The sequence below is a fragment of the Podarcis bocagei genome (genome assembly GCF_964188305.1).
Source record: "Podarcis bocagei genome assembly, chromosome: 9".
Lineage (NCBI taxonomy): Eukaryota > Metazoa > Chordata > Lepidosauria > Squamata > Lacertidae > Podarcis > Podarcis bocagei.
Window position 1 is genome coordinate 738,905 of NC_138134.1, and position 17,807 is coordinate 756,711.

At 52.2% G+C, this 17,807-nt stretch overlaps 1 long non-coding RNA gene across 1 annotated transcript; it reads right to left on the reverse strand.

Annotated features, from left to right (window-relative positions):
• Nucleotides 1-347: 347 nt before the first annotated feature.
• LOC308594808 lies at nt 348-694 on the reverse strand. The gene is made up of 2 exons (XR_014011631.1): nt 604-694; nt 348-406 (listed from the first exon to the last, which is right to left on the reverse strand). It is a non-coding gene; the product is annotated as an uncharacterized lncRNA (long non-coding RNA).
• Between the last annotated feature and the right edge of the window lie 17,113 nt (nt 695-17,807).

Sequence of the window (17,807 nt, forward strand, 5' to 3'; positions counted from 1 at the left end):
CGAAGTCCCGGCGGCCATTGTAGGTGTGGCGAGAAGTCCTGGCGGCCATTTTAGGTGTGGCGAGAAGTCCCGGCAGCCATTTTAGGTGTGGCGAGAGGCCCGGGCGGCCATTTTAGGTGTGGCGAGAAGTCCCGGCGGCCATTTTAGGTGTGGCGAGAGGCCCCGGCGGCCATTTTAGATGTGGCGAGAAGTCCCGGCGGCCATTTTAGGTGTGGCGAGAGGCCCCGGTGGCCATTTTAGGTGTGGCGAGAAGTCCCGACGGCCATTTTAGGTGTGGCGAGAGGTTCCGGCGGCCATTTTAGGTGTGGCAAGAGGCCCCGGCGGCCATTTTAGGTGTGGCGAGCAGGTTTTCTGGTTTATTTCACTGCAGTTTATAATTTACTGTGTTATCCTTTGGTTTACTGGGCTATAACCTAGCCGGTTTTCTGGTTTATTTCACTGCATTTTATATCTAATTGGTGGTAACATAACTGCGAAGGAGTCCCAGGGGTCCTTAACCTTGCCGGTTTTTGCAGCCGCTTTCCCCGCTTAATCTTACTGTGTTTTCACAGGTCACCAGCCAACTAAAGCAGGTTAGAGTGATAGTGCTATAGCCCCAGTCACATAAATACATACATAATAAGCAATCACATATACATATAGATATAAATAAATATATAAATAAACAAACAAATATAAGCAAATAAATAAATAATACATAAATAAATAAATAGATAAATAAATAAATAAATAAAATAAAAAGTTTTTTTTAAAAAAATTAGACACTTGTCTTGCGCCCACCCCCCCGAGGCTCTGCTTTCAGCTTGGTCATGGAGAGCAACAGCAACCCCCAACAATCTCAGCGTGGCAATGCCCTAATGCCAACAGGCCCATGTAACCCGCAGGCCTTGGCCCAGCTCTTTTCCGCTCTGCAATCATTCTACGCACAGTGCAGAGCACCTATCACTCCCTCACCGAACATCGTCGAGGTGTCACAAGATTGCATACCAGACACCCCCCCCAGCCAGCAGGGTCAGGATGGTCCCTCCACTAGTGCAGCTAACGTGGTTGAGCAGGCCCCCAGCAGGCCACGGACACGCTTACAAGCTGCTAAAACTCAAAAATCTAAGTCAGGTCCACTGAAAGGCAAGGCACCAGCTAAAAAACCTAGGTCGAGCACACAAAAGGCCAGGCCGGCGGTGGCCTCTACATCAGCCCCACGCCAGGAGGTGATTGATGTTCCCAGTGTTTTCCAGGATAACCCTAGACAACCAAGCACCTCGGAGGAGTCATCTTCTGAGGAGGAGCTGCCCCCTCAGCAGGTGGCCGCTGCCAGCGACCCGGCCCCCCGTGACGACGCACCACGGGGCGGAAAGCGGAAGGCGAAGAAGAAGCACCGGTCGAAGAAAAGCAAGAAGAGGGACACTTCGGACTCCGAGGAGGAAACAGGTACCTCTTCATCAGATGGGGATAGTGACGCTCCAATGGAGACATATTGGGGAGAGGGGGAGGACGTTGGAGCCCCCCAGTGGGTGCATGAACGGAGGGCCAACTCACACAGGAAGGCATTTAATGGCACGCTTGATTGGAAGGATGGGGCTCTGGTCCCAGACGTTAAAGTCTCAACCAACGCTGCCACTGACTTTATTCTGGGGAACCACCTCTCTAAGAGGAAGAGGAACAAGATATTGAATGGCAATTACGTAGATATGTTTTCCTTGCTGCCCCCAGCTCAGGTCAAGGGAAAAGGGGAAAAAATTAAGTACTATGGGAAAAGGAGGTACAGGGTACCCCGGGTAGAGCGAACGTTTGAGAATTGGCTTAATTGTTATCAGGTGTTTATGGCTGTGGTGTCAAGTTGCTATCCTAAGAGGGGCGCACACCTCGTGTCCTACCTGGCACACGTCAGGAGGGCACGGGAGCAGGCAGGAGATGAAGCTGCTTTGGCGTATGATGAAGACTTTCGGAGGAATGCCTCGCTGCTGTCTTCAACGCGCTGGGACCAAAAGGACAACAATTGCTGGTTTGAACATGTGGGGCCCAATATCGAGAAGAAAACCGCCCAACAGCCAAAAGCTGGTTAGGTGGAGACCCAACGCCGTAGACAGTGCTGGGACTTCAACAAGGGTACCTGTCAGCGCGTTACCTGTAAGTACCTGCACGAATGCGATAGGTGCTTAGGCAGCCACCCTGCAGTCAACTGCTTCAAAGGGAGGCAGCAGCCCTTTCGGGGGGTCAGGGGTCACCTCTCCCGGGGAAACAGGGGTGGCTCCGCCGGACCTGCAGCCCCCACCCAAGGGCCAGCTGGGGCTTGTTACTAACATCTCCCTAGGCCTCGCGTGCTCTCCGATAAAATTGGAGCCCTTGAGAGCACTCTTGAAGTTCTATCCAAATAGACGTGCAGCTCACCTACTGGAGGAAGGGTTTTCTGAAGGTTTTAGAATTCCAGTTGCTTTTACACCCAATTCCAGTTGCCCCCCTAACCAGAAATCAGTCTTAGAAAGGCCCGACATCGCGCTTAAAAAGATACAGAAGGAGATTACAGCCGGCAGGGTAGCTGGTCCATTCGCAACTCCGCCTATCGAGGGGCTTCATATCTCCCCGCTTGGTATTGTCCCAAAGAAGGCCCCTGGTGAATTTAGAATGATACACAACCTGTCCTATCCCAAAGGAACCTCGGTTAACGACGCCATTCCCCAAGAGATGTGCACAGTGAAGTATTCTTCATTCGATCAAGCTGTGCGGTTGGTGCGGAGCTTTGGCAGGGGCGCCTTTTTGGCAAAATGCAGCATCGAGTCAGCATTTCGCCTACTCCCGGTTCACCTGGAAGACTACCGCTGGTTGGGTTTCAAATTCCAGGGAGCTTACTTCATTGACAAAGCTATGCCCATGGGTTGTTCTATTGCCTGTGCTGCGTTCGAGACCTTCAGCACATTCCTGGAATGGGCCCTAAAGTTTAGAACCGGTGCTCTAGGGGTGGGTCATTATCTCGATGATTTTATTTTGGTGGCAAGTGACGCTGGGGAGTGTAGGTCCCTCCTCCTAGCCTTCGAGTCCTTAGCCAGGGAACTGGGGGTCCCCCTGGCAGGCGAGAAGACCGAGGGTCCGGTCACTACCATGACCTACCTGGGCATTGAACTTGACACCGTAGCCCAAACCTCGCGCTTACCGGCTGAAAAATTGGTTGCCTTAAGAGAGCTTATCGGCCAAATGCTGCCCCTAAAGAAGGTCACCTTGAGACAAATTCAATCCCTCTTGGGGCACCTCAACTTTGCCTGCCGTGTAATTTCCCCCGGTCGTCCTTTCTGCGGCCGCCTGGCAAAGCTGTCCACGGGCTTACGGTCACCCCATCATAGGGTACGCATTCCCAAGGCAGTGAAGGCGGACCTCCTGGTTTGGTTGCAATTCCTGGATGGTTTCAACGGCATATCGCTTTGGCAGGATAGTTTGGCGCTGCAGTCTGATTTCCAGGTACATTCGGATGCGGCCGGGTCCTTAGGTTTTGGGGTCTACTTCAGGGGCCAGTGGTGTGCCCAGCACTGGCCTCCCTCCTGGCAAGGTAAACCGATACTACGTGACTTGACATTCTTAGAATTCTTTCCCATCGTGGTTGCAATTCACTTATGGGAAGACCAGTTCAAGAACCATAGGGTCTGTTTCTGGACGGACAATCTAGCGGTCGTGTCAGTTTTGAATAAACAATCGTCACGCTCACCCAGAGTAGCGTCCCTTTTACGGTACTTCGTCCTCTCCTGCCTGCGGTTGAACCTTCACGCTTCAGCCAAGTTCGTCCCTGGCATTGATAATAACATCGCGGATGCTCTATCTCGTTTCCAGATGGAACGCTGTCAGAGCTGCTTCCAGATCCTAGCTCACAGAGGATCACGCTAGCCAGCGTTCACTTTATAAAAGTCTTTATTGAGTTACAGTTTCCATTCTCAAGCTGCTGCATGCAGCTCTACGTCTTATGGGTTAGACCGGCGAAGCTCCGTCTGAGTCTCCGCCCCCTGTGCACCAGCTTACTAACCTAGTCTTACTCCACCTTTTCCGCCTGACCGTTCTTCTCTGGGTCCCTCTGCCCCCCGTGGTCTCTTCCTTCCGGGATTCTTCTGACGCGGACCGCCCGGACCCTCCTGTCTCCTTGCGCCGGGCTTTAGGACCTGGCTCCCTTTCCGGGCTGCTTACTGCGCCACCTTCCTGTGCATTTGAACTTGGCGCGTGCGCCCAACCTTCCACTTTCCACCTGACCGTTTCTTCGCTCCCCGATGGAGGTGTGGCCACTCCTGACTCGTGCCCTCCCTCCTGTTGCGAGCTGCCAGCGCTTGATACCTGGCGCCCTTCTTCTCCCCTGCTCTCTGTTGGTGACGCTGGTCCTGATTTCCAACTGCTCCCCTCTGAGCCCCCTCTGGACCCTTCTTCCTGGGGTGTCCCCCTAGGTTCCCCCCTTGTTCTGGCCACTGGTGCTCCTTTCTGTGAATCTTCTGATTCACTGGAAAGACTCGGAGATCTCGGGTCGTCGTCATCACTCATCTTTTCCTCTGCCTCCTCCCCCTCGCTCTCTGTTTCCTCCCTTGCCCTCGCCTCTGCTCCTGAACCCCTGACATCCATCCCCCCTCGAAGCCCCCCCTTCCCCCCTCCCCTCCTTCCGGTGCGGGAGCTGGTTGCTGCCGTGTCATGGGGACGAATGTCGGATACAGTTCGCTTCCCGTGGCGGGCCTCCAACTGAAAGCTTCTGGTTCTTCCTCCCTGCTCTCGTCGACAAAGGTCACCTCCGCTTCCATCTCTGTGCCGCCGTGCTCGAAACCCGGATCGTCCCCGAACACTTCCATGTCCGCCTCGTCGTCGGTCCCTCCTGGGGGCGTTGCTCGCCCGGGACCCTCCAGCCACTTCCTGCACCACTGCTCCTCTGGTCTATCGTCCCACCAATACGAGGGTTCTGAGGCAGATCCCGAGGGTGACCCCTCCGGGGAGCGGGTGTCTCGTGTCGGTTCCTCGTCCGAGTCGAACCCCTGGAACGTGCTGGCTGAAAGCGTGGGTGTGAAAAGCCAGTCGTCGAAAAAGTCTGCTGGCATGGGTCTATGTGGGAAGAGGGCGTGAAACTCGTCTTTGAGCAGAGGTTCCTCCAAAGCGTAGCCCGGCACCCAGCTGTTGGCACTGGCTGGGGTGCCCTCCTTGGCGAGAAGGTATTCTACCCCCTCTTCCCCCCATCTGGAGTCCAAAATCTCTGTGACTTCGTTGAGGGGCTCCTCCTGTGCCACTCCCCCTTGCTCGGTTCCCGCTCGAAGCGGACTCAGTGCCGTTCCTGGTTCCTGAAATCTGTGAGGTGCCTTGTAGGGAGTGAACACCAATCTGTGGAACACCGGATGCATCCTGGAGCCCTCCGGAAGCGCCAGCCTGAAAGCCACCGGGTTGACCTGCTCTTCGACTTGGTAGGGCCCCAGTTGTTTATGCCCTAGTTTCTTCTTCACTAACGACCTGGCCGGTACTGCGTGGGCTGCCAACCAGACCCAGTCTCCCACATGGATCTCTTCGCCAACCCTCCTGTGTTTGTCTGCTTGTCCCTTGTATGCGTGCTTGGCTAGCTCCAGGTGCCGCCGAAGCTGATCGTGGACCTCCTGCAACTCCGACGCGAACGCGTCTGCTGTCTGCAGCTCCCCCTCTCCCATTCTTTCCAGTCCCGGGAAGGTTCTGGGGTGCCTTCCGTTGTTGGCGAAGAACGGAGTCACCCCCGTGGAGACGTGCTTCGTGTTGTTGTAGGCGAACTCGGCGATAGGCAGGTAATCCACCCACGTCGCGGGCTGTTGATTCGCATAACATCTCAGGTACTGCTGCATGATGGCATTGACGCGCTCCGCTTGTCCGTTGGTCTGCGGGTGTCTAGCCCAAGCCAGGTTGATCTTGACGTTCAGGAAGCCCATCAGCTTCTGCCAGAAGTTCGAGATGAACTGCCGCCCCCGGTCGGACAGTATCGACCGCGGCAGACCGTGAACCCTGAACACGTGATCTATGAACAGTTTGGCGGTTTGTTCCGCCGTGGCCACCTTCGCACACGGGATAAAATGTGCCATCTTGGAGAACAAGTCTACCACCACTAGCACTGCCGTCTTGCCCCTCGAGCTGGGCAGATCCATGACAAAGTTCAGGGCCACTCTCTCCCACGGTTCGAACGGGGTTTGCAGCGGTTCCAGCAGTCCCGCCGGCGGTCTGTGTACTGGTTTGGCCCTCTGGCAGGTGTTGCACCTCGCCACGTAGTCCGCGACCTCCCCTCTCATTCTGGGCCACCAGAAGTCTCTGGCGACTAATTCTATCGTCTTCTCTGTGCCAAAGTGCCCGGCAGTGGGTGCGTCGTGCAACTGCTGCAGTACCTTGGCTCGAAGATCGTCCCCCGGCACATAGATGGCCCCTTTACGGAGGAGTAATCCATCGCGAACCTGGAACTCGCCGGTCGCCTCCGTGCCCCTTTGCGCCTCTGCCATCTTGGCTCGCGTGAAGGAGTCGTCCTGCAACGCACGTCTTACCGCCTCCAGGTCAACAGTCGCCGAAGCGCACGCCCACGCTCTCGGTGCGAAAATGTGCATGGCCGCCGCTGGTGTCGCCTCCTCGAGGTATTGCGGTTTACGGGAGAGGGCATCCGCCATGATGTTGGTGTCCCCCGGGACATACTCTATGCGGAAGTCGAAGTCCGCAAAGAACTCTGCCCAACGTATCTGCCTCTGGTTCAGGAACCGCGCCGTGCGCCAGTGCTCCAGATTCTTGTGGTCCGTGCAGACTTGCACCGTGTGCTTGGCTCCGATCAGGAAGTGCCTCCACGCCTTGAAGGCTGCATGAATGGCCAACAACTCCCTGTCCCAGATGGTGTAGTTCTGTTCTGACTTAGTGAGCTTCCTGGAGTAGAACGCTCCCGGTCTCCAAGCCCCCTGCGGGTCTTGCTGCAACAGCACTGCTCCCACGGCTCTGTCTGAGGCATCCGTCTCCACCCTCATCTGTCTGCTGGGATTGACGTGCAGTAGCTGCTCCTCCGACGCGAAGAGACGCTTGAGTGCCTGAAAGGACTGCTCCGCCTGCTCCGTCCAGATGAACTTCTTCTTCTTGGAGCTGAGCGTGTCTGTGATGGCCGCCGTTTGCATCGCAAACCCCTGGATAAACTTGCGATAGAAGTTCGCAAAGCCGACAAACCGCTGGACTTCCTTCCGGTTCCGCGGACTTTTCCAATCCAACACCGCTCGCACCTTGGCGCTGTCCATGGCGAGCCCCTTCTCGGACAACCTGTAGCCCAGGAAGTCCACCTCCGACACATCGAACTGGCATTTTTCCAGCTTGGCGTAGAGCCTATGCTGCTGCAGTCTGCCCAGCACTTCCTTGACGTCTCTGTCGTGATCCTGCTGCGATTCAGAAAAGATGAGTATGTCATCCAGGAAACAGACACACTTCTTGTAAAGGAGCCCCGCCAGCACGTGATGCATGAAAGCTTGAAAACAGTGGGAGCCATTTTGCAATCCAAAAGGCATAACTCTGTATTCGTAGGTGCCCAGGGGCGTGAACATGGCTGTCTTCCACTCATCACCCTCCCGCATGCGAATGAGGTTGTATGCCCCTCGCAGGTCCAACTTGGTGAAGACGCGTCCCTTGCGCACCGTCGCGAGGAGGTCGTCGATCCTGGGCATGGGGAAGTCCGATGGCTTGGTCATGCTGTTCAAGGTTCGGTAGTCCACTACCAGCCTTTTTTGGGGCGTGTCCTTCTTCTTGACGAAGAATACAGGACTACCCACCACCGCTTTGGACTCTCGGATGAAACCGCGCTCCAAATTGTGATCTATGAACTCTTTGAGTTCCTGCAGTTCGTCCTCAGACATGGAATACAGCTTCCCTTTTGGCAACGCCGCCCCTGGCAGGAGGTCAATCTTGCAGTCGTATGGTCTGTGGGGGGGGGTAGCTTGTCCGCCTCCTTCTCGCAGAAAACCTCCAAAAACTCTGCGTACTTGTGGGGAACCGCTAGCAGCGTCCCTAGCTGCAGCTGTGACTCCTCTTCCTGTCCTTCCTGCCGGGGCAGGATGCAGTGTTCAGCACAATAGGAAGAGCCGAAGGTCAGCTGCCTCTGGTACCAAGCCAGCGTCGGGCTGTGCTTGTCCAGCCAACTCATGCCCAATACAATAGGCGTGTCCGATAGTTGAGTGACGTTGAAGCTGATGACTTCCCTGTGATTCCCAAGGCGCATCACCATTGGTGGCATTTGCTTCACCACTTGCCCTCCGAGCAACTCCCTGCCATCCACCGTGACAACCTGCAGGGGCAGTGTGGCAGGCAGCAACTGTATAGCGTGCCGGTCGACAAAGTCTTGCCCTATAAAGTCCGCATTGCTTCCTGAGTCAATGGTGATTGGCACGTCCATGGTGATTCCATTGGGTAGCTGGAGCGATGCGGTGAGCCTCACTACTGGTTTGGGCGGGAGGGGGTCTGTGGGCTGCAAAATCTCTGGGGACTGCTTCACTGACTCGTCTGGCTGGGCCCCAGTGCCTCTGTCTCCAGCCAGACTCTGTCGTTTCCCTGCTGTGGTTCTCCTTGCTGCGTTGCTGCAGTTACCATTGCTGAGGCTGCAGTGTGCTTGTGGAGCCTCTGGGGACACTCTTTCGCCATGTGCTGCGGACTTTCGCAGATGTAACACTTCCTGTTCCCTCTAGGAGGCTTCGCTTTGACTGCTCCCGGTGCTGTGGCTCTGGTTGCTGACTGAGCCCTGGCCCCGCCAACCTCCATCGGTTCTGCTCCCCCTCCTGGCGGAGGCGTGGATTGCGCACGCGCAGCTTCCCTGGGAACGAAGGAGAACCCTCTCGCTGGTTCGCGCCCTCCACGCCCTTCGTCCCTGCTCCATGGACGCTCCTCCAGCCGCACCCCCACCGTCAGCGCCCTCTGAACAACCTCCTGCGTGGTCCTGGGTCTCTCCCCCCTTGCAATTTCGTCTTTTACCGCACTGTTCAATCCTTCCCAAAATAGGTCTCTGACCGGAGCTGAATCTCTGTCCCATTCCAGGGCACTGACCAATGCAAAAAAGCGGGCATGGTACTGTCTTACGCTGGCCCTCCCTTGCTTCAGCCCATGTACCTCCTTCCGGGCAAGATCCACGTCTATGCTAGATAAAAAGCAGCCATCCATCGCTTTAATAAAGGCATCCGCGGTTTGGAGCGCCGGATCCTTATCTCTCCACAAATTGCGCAGCCATGCTTTAGCATCTCCATGCAAATGGGACATGATAAATCCCACCTTCTCTTGCTCATCTCTAAAGTCTTTATCCAGCAGTTGCAATGCACACTGTACATCTGCTCTAAAGTTGGGGTACTGTTGTAAATTCCCATCGAAGTGAGAGACTAGACCGCCTGTTCTTCTCCCCAACCCAATCCCATCCGGTTTGGGTGTCAGTTGCCCTTGCTTCGTAAGCACTTCCAACCTGACCTGGAGATCCCTGTAGGCAGCAGCTGCGTCCTCCTCTCTCTTCCTGGATGCAAGTATCTCGGCATTCAGTCGTGTCACTGCTTCTCTGAGTTCTCCTATCTGCTGTTCGGCCGTCATATTGTCTGCCGTTCATGAGCTGGGTCGTAGGCACCCTCCTTCTCTCCTCTCCGCGAGGCTGCAGATGCCCACAAGGGGAGACGGAGCTTACTGTCAGAGCTGCTTCCAGATCCTAGCTCACAGAGGATCACGCTAGCCAGCGTTCACTTTATAAAAGTCTTTATTGAGTTACAGTTTCCATTCTCAAGCTGCTGCATGCAGCTCTACGTCTTATGGGTTAGACCGGCGAAGCTCCGTCTGAGTCTCCGCCCCCTGTGCACCAGCTTACTAACCTAGTCTTACTCCACCTTTTCCGCCTGACCGTTCTTCTCTGGGTCCCTCTGCCCCCCGTGGTCTCTTCCTTCCGGGATTCTTCTGACGCGGACCCCCCGGACCCTCCTGTCTCCTTGCGCTGGGCTTTAGGACCTGGCTCCCTTTCCGGGCTGCTTACTGCGCCACCTTCCTGTGCATTTGAACTTGGCGCGCGCGCCCAACCTTCCACTTTCCGCCTGACCGTTTCTTCGCTCCCCGATGGAGGTGTGGCCACTCCTGACTCGTGCCCTCCCTCCTGTTGCGAGCTGCCAGCGCTTGATACCTGGCGCCCTTCTTCTCCCCTGCTCTCTGTTGGTGACGCTGGTCCTGATTTCCAACTGCTCCCCTCTGAGCCCCCTCTGGACCCTTCTTCCTGGGGTGTCCCCCTAGGTTCCCCCCTTGTTCTGGCCACTGGTGCTCCTTTCTGTGAATCTTCTGATTCACTGGAAAGACTCGGAGATCTCGGGTCGTCGTCATCACTCATCTTTTCCTCTGCCTCCTCCCCCTCGCTCTGTTTCCTCCCTTGCCCTCGCCTCTGCTCCTGAACCCCTGACAAACGCTTTCGCTCATTGGCGCCGGATGCGCAGCAGCAGCCGCAACCATTCCCGGAGCACCTCTGGAATATTGGCAAGGAGAAGCAATAAAGGGAGTATTGTCTGCGCTAGCGCCTTCTACCCTGAGATCGTATAATAAGGCGTGGCTAGACTTCACATCCTTCCGCATCAAAAAGGGGCGGTCCAAGCCAGGCAGGCCACCGTCCAAGTCTGAAGTCATACAGTACTTGGTCCACCTTAGAGATCTTGGCCGGGCCCCCAAAACCCTCAATATTCATTCAGCAGCTATATCCTTCTTTTCTAAAACTTTATTTTCTGTGGATCCCTGTTCGCATTTTATTGTGCGTAAGATGCTTGAGGGCTGGCGCAGGTCCAGGCCTCACGGCCGGGACAGGAGAAGGCCAATAACTTTAGATATACTCACCCAAATCCGTAGGAAGCTGAGGGCCCTGTGTTGGTCAAGATATGAAGCCAGATTATTTTCAGCAGCGTTTTCTTTCGCATTTTTTGGCGCCCTACGCATAGGCGAAGTGGTTTGTGAGGACCGCGCAGCGTCCAGGGGGCTACTACTTGAGGACGTAACTGTGGACAGGGCGCATGTAATGTTAAGAATCCGTAGTTCGAAGACTGATCAGCTTGGCAAGGGAGCCTTGGTTCGCCTCCAGGCGACTCAAAAGGCGGGCCCTTGCCCAGTAAAGGATGCTAGAAAATACCTGTGTGTAAGACCAGAATCTAGTGGCCCCTTTTTCTTGCATTCCGACAGTTCCTCCCTCTCAAAGCAGCAGTTCACGAGGGTCATGCGCAAAGCGATTGCCGCCATCGGGCTTCCCCAAGAGGAGTACGCCGCGCACTCCTTTCGCATTGGGGCGGCGACCACCGCCGCCCATATGGGCTTACCGGCTGAAAGAATTATGGACATGGGGCGCTGGAAATCCAACGCATTCCAGGGTTATATTCGGTAGACCTTCTAAATTCCCCTCAGCTTTCCCCCCGGGCACTCCTCCTGATCCGGTTCTCCGATTCTCTCTTTTCAGGTACTGGTGTGGTTCGACTGTGGATCCTCGGCCACAGCATCGTATATTGGGCAAAGCGGCGCGCTGAACAAAGGGGCTGGGTTAAAGAGCTACAGCTACCCAGTTGGGTCAAACTATCATGGATCACTAGGAGGGGTATGCGTTGGGAAGAGTTTTTCCCAGTTGTATCCAAAAAAATCACTGCCGAGGGCCCACCCAGTGCCTTGGTCATCCAGCTGGGCAAGAACGACTTGGCGTATAGGAAAGGGGTGAACTTGATGTGGAACATTATCAACGACTTAGAATTGTTGAGGGCATCCCATGAAAACATTACAATAATTTGGTCATCTTTGCTGGAAAGGCGATGTTGGCGGGATGCAGAGAAACCCGTGGCTGTGAATAAAGCTAGAAGGATTGTGGAGCGCACGGTGGCACGTAGAGTGGCCACATGGGGCGGTCGGGTCATTCAGCACCCATGCATACGGTTTGACAAGGAATTGCTTTATCGCTGGGATGGCGTGCATCTATCTGATGCGGGAAATGATATTTGGTTGGCTGATATTTTTCAAGGTGTTAGGGATTGGTTACAGGTCTGAGGGTATTGGCGGCGAGCTGGCTTGCGGCTCGGTGGCGGTAGGCATTGGCTGGGGTATTGTCATGCAGATGAGGTTGGGGGGGAGGAACGCCATCACCTCCCCCAAGGCTTGAAGGGTAGTTCGTTAAAGGACTCCGAGGGGCGACGCCTCGTCCGAAACCTACGGAGGCTAGGGCCTAAAGCGCGCCCCCGAGCGGTAACCCCTCAGCTTAGCTTTTTGTTCAGAGTATATCGCACCCATACCATTCTCAAATCCTTGGCCTACCCCCATCCCATGAAGATTCTTTTTCATAAAACTCCAGGAAATATTGTCAAAGGCTTTCTCTGCGTCCACAAAGATCAGCACTGCTTTGGTGTTTATTTTCACCTCTAGTAGTTCCAAAATGTCTATTATATTCCTTACATTGTCTGATAAATGCCTTTTTGGGAGAAAGCCTGCTTGGTCCTTATGAATCTTCTCCATCAACACTCTTTTAAATCTTTTTGCCAAAATGTCTGCAAAAAAATTATAATCCACATTAAGTAATGATATTGGGCGGTAGTTCTTAAATTGAGTCTTTTCAGTCTCTGTCTTTGGTATGAGTGTAATATAAGCTTCTTTCCACGACGCTGGTGCCTTTTCCCCCTCTAAAATCTCGTTGCAGACTTCCTTTAACGGTTGAACCAACCACTCCTTCAAAGCTTTGTAGTATCTGGAAGTCAGTCCATCTGGTCCTGGAGATTTGCCCAGTTGCATGTCCTGAATGGCACCCTCTATCTCTTGTTCTGTTATTTTCTGATTTAAATCCACCTTGCTTTGATGAGAGATTTTTTGTAATCCATATTTGTTGAGGAATTCATCTATATCCTCTTCATTTTGTGGCCCTTGAGAGTATAGTTTTTTAAAATAACTCAAGAAACAGTTTCTAATCTCATTGGGTTTAGATATATTCTTTCCATCCACTTCTAGGCTTGTAACCGTATTTAGTTTCCGCCTTTTCTTCAATTGCCAAGCCAGAAGTTTGCCACATTTATCTGCCGACTCAAATGTCTTTTGTTTCATTTGCTTTATCTTCCACTCAATCTCTTGATTCATCAATTCCATATATTGTGTTTGATATAACTTAATCTCTCTTAAAATCTCCTGGGACTTTGGTTTTGATCTTAATTTTTTCTCTCCTTCTTTTATCTTTTCCAAAATCTTTTTCTTCTTCTCATTCTGGTTTCTCTTTTTTATTGAATTTTGTTGAATCAAAAATCCTCACATCACAGCTTTGCTTGCATCCCAAATCACTCTTTTTTCCACATCGGCCTTTAGGTTTATTTCAAAATAGTCCTTTAAAGTTTTTTGGGCCTTCATGTGGATCTCCTCATCTCGAAACAGGGTGTCATTCATCCTCCATCTAAATTGACCAGTTGTTGTAAGTTTCATTTCCATCTTCACGGCGTTATGGTCGGAGCAAGTTTTTGGGCAGATTTCTACCTTCTTGATCTTAGGCGCCATCCCACTAGTAATCCAAATTTGATCAATTCTGGTCCAGGTCATCATTGCTTGAGAGAAAAATGTCCCCTCTCTCTCAAGAGGGTTCCTCGTTCTCCATATATCTATTAAGTCCATATTTTCAGTCATTTCAAAGAAGGTCTTCGGAAGTCTCCCTTCCTTGGAAATTGTCAGTCTTTGTGCCTTGTCCATGTTTGTAGAAACCACACCATTCATATCTCCCATAATTATTACATTGTAATCCAAGTAATCCATCAGAGTTTCATGAAGCTTCTTAAAGAATTCCGCCTTGCCTTCATTTGGTGCATAAACTCCAACTATTAGAAATTTTTCTCCTTGTGCTTGTATTTCAACTGCCAGGTATCTTCCTTGTTCATCTTTAAACATCATTTTTGGAGCCCATTTCTCTTTTACATAAATCACAACTCCTCTTTTCTTGACTTTGTCCGATGAGATAAATTCTTGTCCTAATCTTTTGTTTATAAGTAATTTCCTGTGTACCCTGGTTACATGGGTTTCTTGTAGGCAAATCAAGTCCAATTGTTCTCTTTTCAAAATATGAAACACTTGGCGTCTCTTCAAAGGCATGGTCAGCCCATTACAATTCCAACTAAGGAATTGCAGGGGCATCTTGTTACTTTTCCGTTACTCCTCCAACCGCTCCAAGTTGTTGCTCTTCCTCTGATGGTGGTGGGTTAAGCCCAAACGGTAGGTTCAGAATATCTAGTGCTCTCCTTTGTTCTGCAATTGGATCCACCGTTCCCTTCTGTAGGTCCTCTTGGTTTCTTTCCAGAAACTTCTCTTTGTCTTGAATTGTCTTTATTTTCACCTTCTTCCCCTTGTAGTTAAAGGACAGTCCTTGTGGGAACTCCCACCTGAAGAGGATGTTGTTCTTCTTCAGCAGGTAGACCAGATCCTTGTAGAAGGTTCTCACCTCCAAGATATATTTAGGGATGTCTTTAAAAATTTGTATAGGCGAATTTTCAATTTCCAAGGCCTTTTGGTAATGTAGTTTTAATATTTTGTCTCTTTCTTCCTTGGATCAAAGGGTAATCAGGCAATCCCTCGGGGTCTTTCTGTTCAATCTCCTGCCCAATCTGAATGCTGTTGTTATCTTAAATTCTTCCTCCTCCAAATCTTCCCAAAAGTCAGCAAACTTTTGTGTAAGGAACTCCACCAAGCTGTCTCCTTCACTCTTGGGAATTAATCTTAATTTCAGGTTTCTTTCCTTTCTCTGTAATTCCATCAAAGACAATATTGCATCATGCTCATAAACCTTTTTAGCAATCGGTTCTAACTTCTCCTGTGTCTCTCCAGCAATACTTCTGGCTTCCTCTGCGATTTTACGTGTTGCAGAATTTTCTTCAATCAACCTGTTTATAGATTCTGTATTGCTTGTCACACTTTTTGTGTTCAAGTCCAATCTCGCTGTTAGTTCTGTTAATTTCTGTGTATTTTCTGTACTCTGCTTTGTCAAAGTCTCCAAAGATTGATTTATCTTGAGTAACGCCTGTGTCACTGACTCCATGGAGGCAGCTGTCACTTTTTATTGTCCTACTGTTCCTGTAGGAGTTAAACCTGAAATTGAGCCTCTTTTCTTTTGTTGCTGTTGTTGCTGTTGTTGCTGCTTAGCTTTGGCTCTGGTAGTTATCTCTTCTGCTGAACCACTCATGTCCCAAGGACGTTCCCACCAAAAACAATTCCCTGATGGAAAATCCCACTGTTTTAAACCGTTGCAACCGTTACTTTCAGCCCTCTAGGGGGAGCAAAACAAAATGTCCAAGTGAGGAAACAAAGAAGTTAGAAACAAGTATATCAGGAGGCTTGAAAATATATGCTGCAACACTTTTTCCAGTAGATACTCTTTCAACACACTCCAATATACTGTAGCAGCAAAGTCTTAAGACTTTGTATCAAGCAAAACTTCAACCATGTAACTTTCCCAAAAGTTTAAAGACAGTTCAGTGCCCTAATGTCTTATTTGGCAGTCCGTTTCAGGGTATTAAGACAGCGGAAGGCTTTTTCCTTTTAAATAAATCATGCAGGTTCTTAATGTCCCTTCTTCCTCCCCTCTGCCCTGCTTGCTAGAGGGGAAATCTAGATCCAATGTCAGGTTTAAATAATCGAAAGATACTTCATGCGGATGCAGCTTTAAATTTCCGTTGCTTTAGCTGTCATGCAGTCGGGGGAAGGCAGACTTCCTTAATTTTCACCTTCCCCGTTTTCAGCCGAATTTCAAGTTTAAAATTTTTTCAAATTGACGTTCAGTCTTACTCACAGGTTTTTCAGTCCCAAATTTACAGGAAGGAATCGGCGCTCTCCGTTCATGGCGACGCGGCTTCACTCTGCGGGCTGGGTAGCGACTCTCAGCACCGCGCTCTCCCGATGCCGTTCCGGAGCCTTTAAAAAGGCTCTTTCGCAGTAAGGGGGAGCGCTTCTGGTGCCCACCGAGTCTCCTTGTTCACAGGCTTCCGCGCCTGTGATTTTAGGGGTCCCCCGCTTGCCGTAGCGGGTCAGACCCGAACTCGCAGAGCAGTCCTCCTCCGGAGCTCGGAAAGAGGACCGCCATTAACGCTGGCGCCGACCGGAAGTCCTCTAATTTCTTATATCTTGCAACTATTACTGAAGTTCCTCGAATGCTGCAACAGAATTTAAACTACTATTGTCAGGGGCTCAGGAACAGAGGCACAGGGGAGAGAGGAAATGGAGAAGGATCTGAGGGCAGCGTAGGGGAGTATGACAGTGACCCGAGAGATTCCATGAGCTTCTCCAGCGAATCAGAAGATTCCCAGAAGGAGGCGCCGATGGTCAGGGCAAGGGGGGTCCCAGGGGGAACGCACCAGAAACAAGGGGCCAGCGGGGACTCCCAAAGCAGCAGCTGGAGATCAGGACCAGCTTCCCCACCAGAGTGTAGTGGGGGGGAAGAGTCACATGTGTCAGGGCCAGCGTCCCCTCCAGCAGGGAGAGAATATGAGTCAGGGCTGACCACGCCTCTATCGGAGAGTGGGGGAACGGAGGGGAGGTCAGGTCCAGCTAGCCTCCCCGAAAGGGGAAGCAGTGACGGGAGCAATGTAACGGTCAGGAGGAAGGTTACCGGCTGGGCACGCGCGCCAAGTTCGAATGTACAGGCGTGCGGGACAGCAGAAAACCCGGATTGGGAACCAGGTCCTAAAGCCCGCCGGAAGCAGGGGGAAGACTCAGGGGACTCAGCGTCAGAAGAGTCTAGGAAGGGCGAGACCCCAGCTGACAGGCAGACCCAGAGGAGGAAAGAGCAAAGGAAGAGGTGGAGCGAGGCTAGAGTCTTAAACTGGTGTCTGGGGGGAGGAGATTCAGACGGAGCTTCAGCGGTCTAGAGTTTCAGACGTAGAGCTGCACGCTGCGGCTGTGAAAGCGAAAATGAACTTCAGTAAAGACTTTTGTATATAACAACAAAGTGGCGTTGGTCCTTTGTGAGCTGGGACCTCGGGCAGCTCTGACAGTAAGCTCCGTCTCCAAAAAAAATTTTTTTTGCGAGCTCACGAAGATAGGCAAAGATGACTACAGAGGAGAAGGTGACAGAACTGCAAGAAGCAGTCACGCGGCTTTACGCAGAAGTAGAAGCATCCAGAAAGAGAGAAGAAGCAGCAGCAGCGCTCTGCCAGGATCTGCAAGCCAGGTGGGAACGTTTGGGCAAAGAGGGGCTGCCAGGACCCAAGCCAGAGGGAGTTGGCCTCGGGAAGAGGGGGGGCAGCATCGTCGCCCACTTTAACGGGGACCTGCAGCAGTATCCTAACTTCAGAGCAGACATAGTTTTTGCGCTCAATTTGCTTTGGAAGGACTTTAGAGATGAGGAGGAGAAAGTGGGATTCATAATCACTCATCTGCATGGGGAAGCTAAATCGTGGCTGCGCACGTTATGGCGCGAAAATGATCCCGCCCTCCAAGATTCAAAAGCATTTCTCAAGGCTATGGACGATTGTTTTAAATCAACGGTAGATGTGGATGTGGCCAGGAGGGAAATGCACGGGCTGAAGCAGGGCAAAGACACGGTGAGACAATATCACTCCCGCTTTTTTGCGTTAGTAAATGTGCTGGGCTGGGAGAAGGACTCCACTGCCGTAAGGGATCTGTTCTGGGAGGGACTGAACGGGGCCATGAAAGATGAGCTGGCGAGGGGGGAGAGACCTAACAGTACCACAGACGTCGTCCAGAGAGCGCTGACGATAGGAGTGCACCTGGAAGAACGCCCTTGGAGCAGGGAGGAGGGACGTATGGCGCGCACACCAGCCAGGACAACTCCCTTCCTACCCAGAGAGACAGGGCGCGCGCAATCCATGCCTCCACTGGGGGGGGGG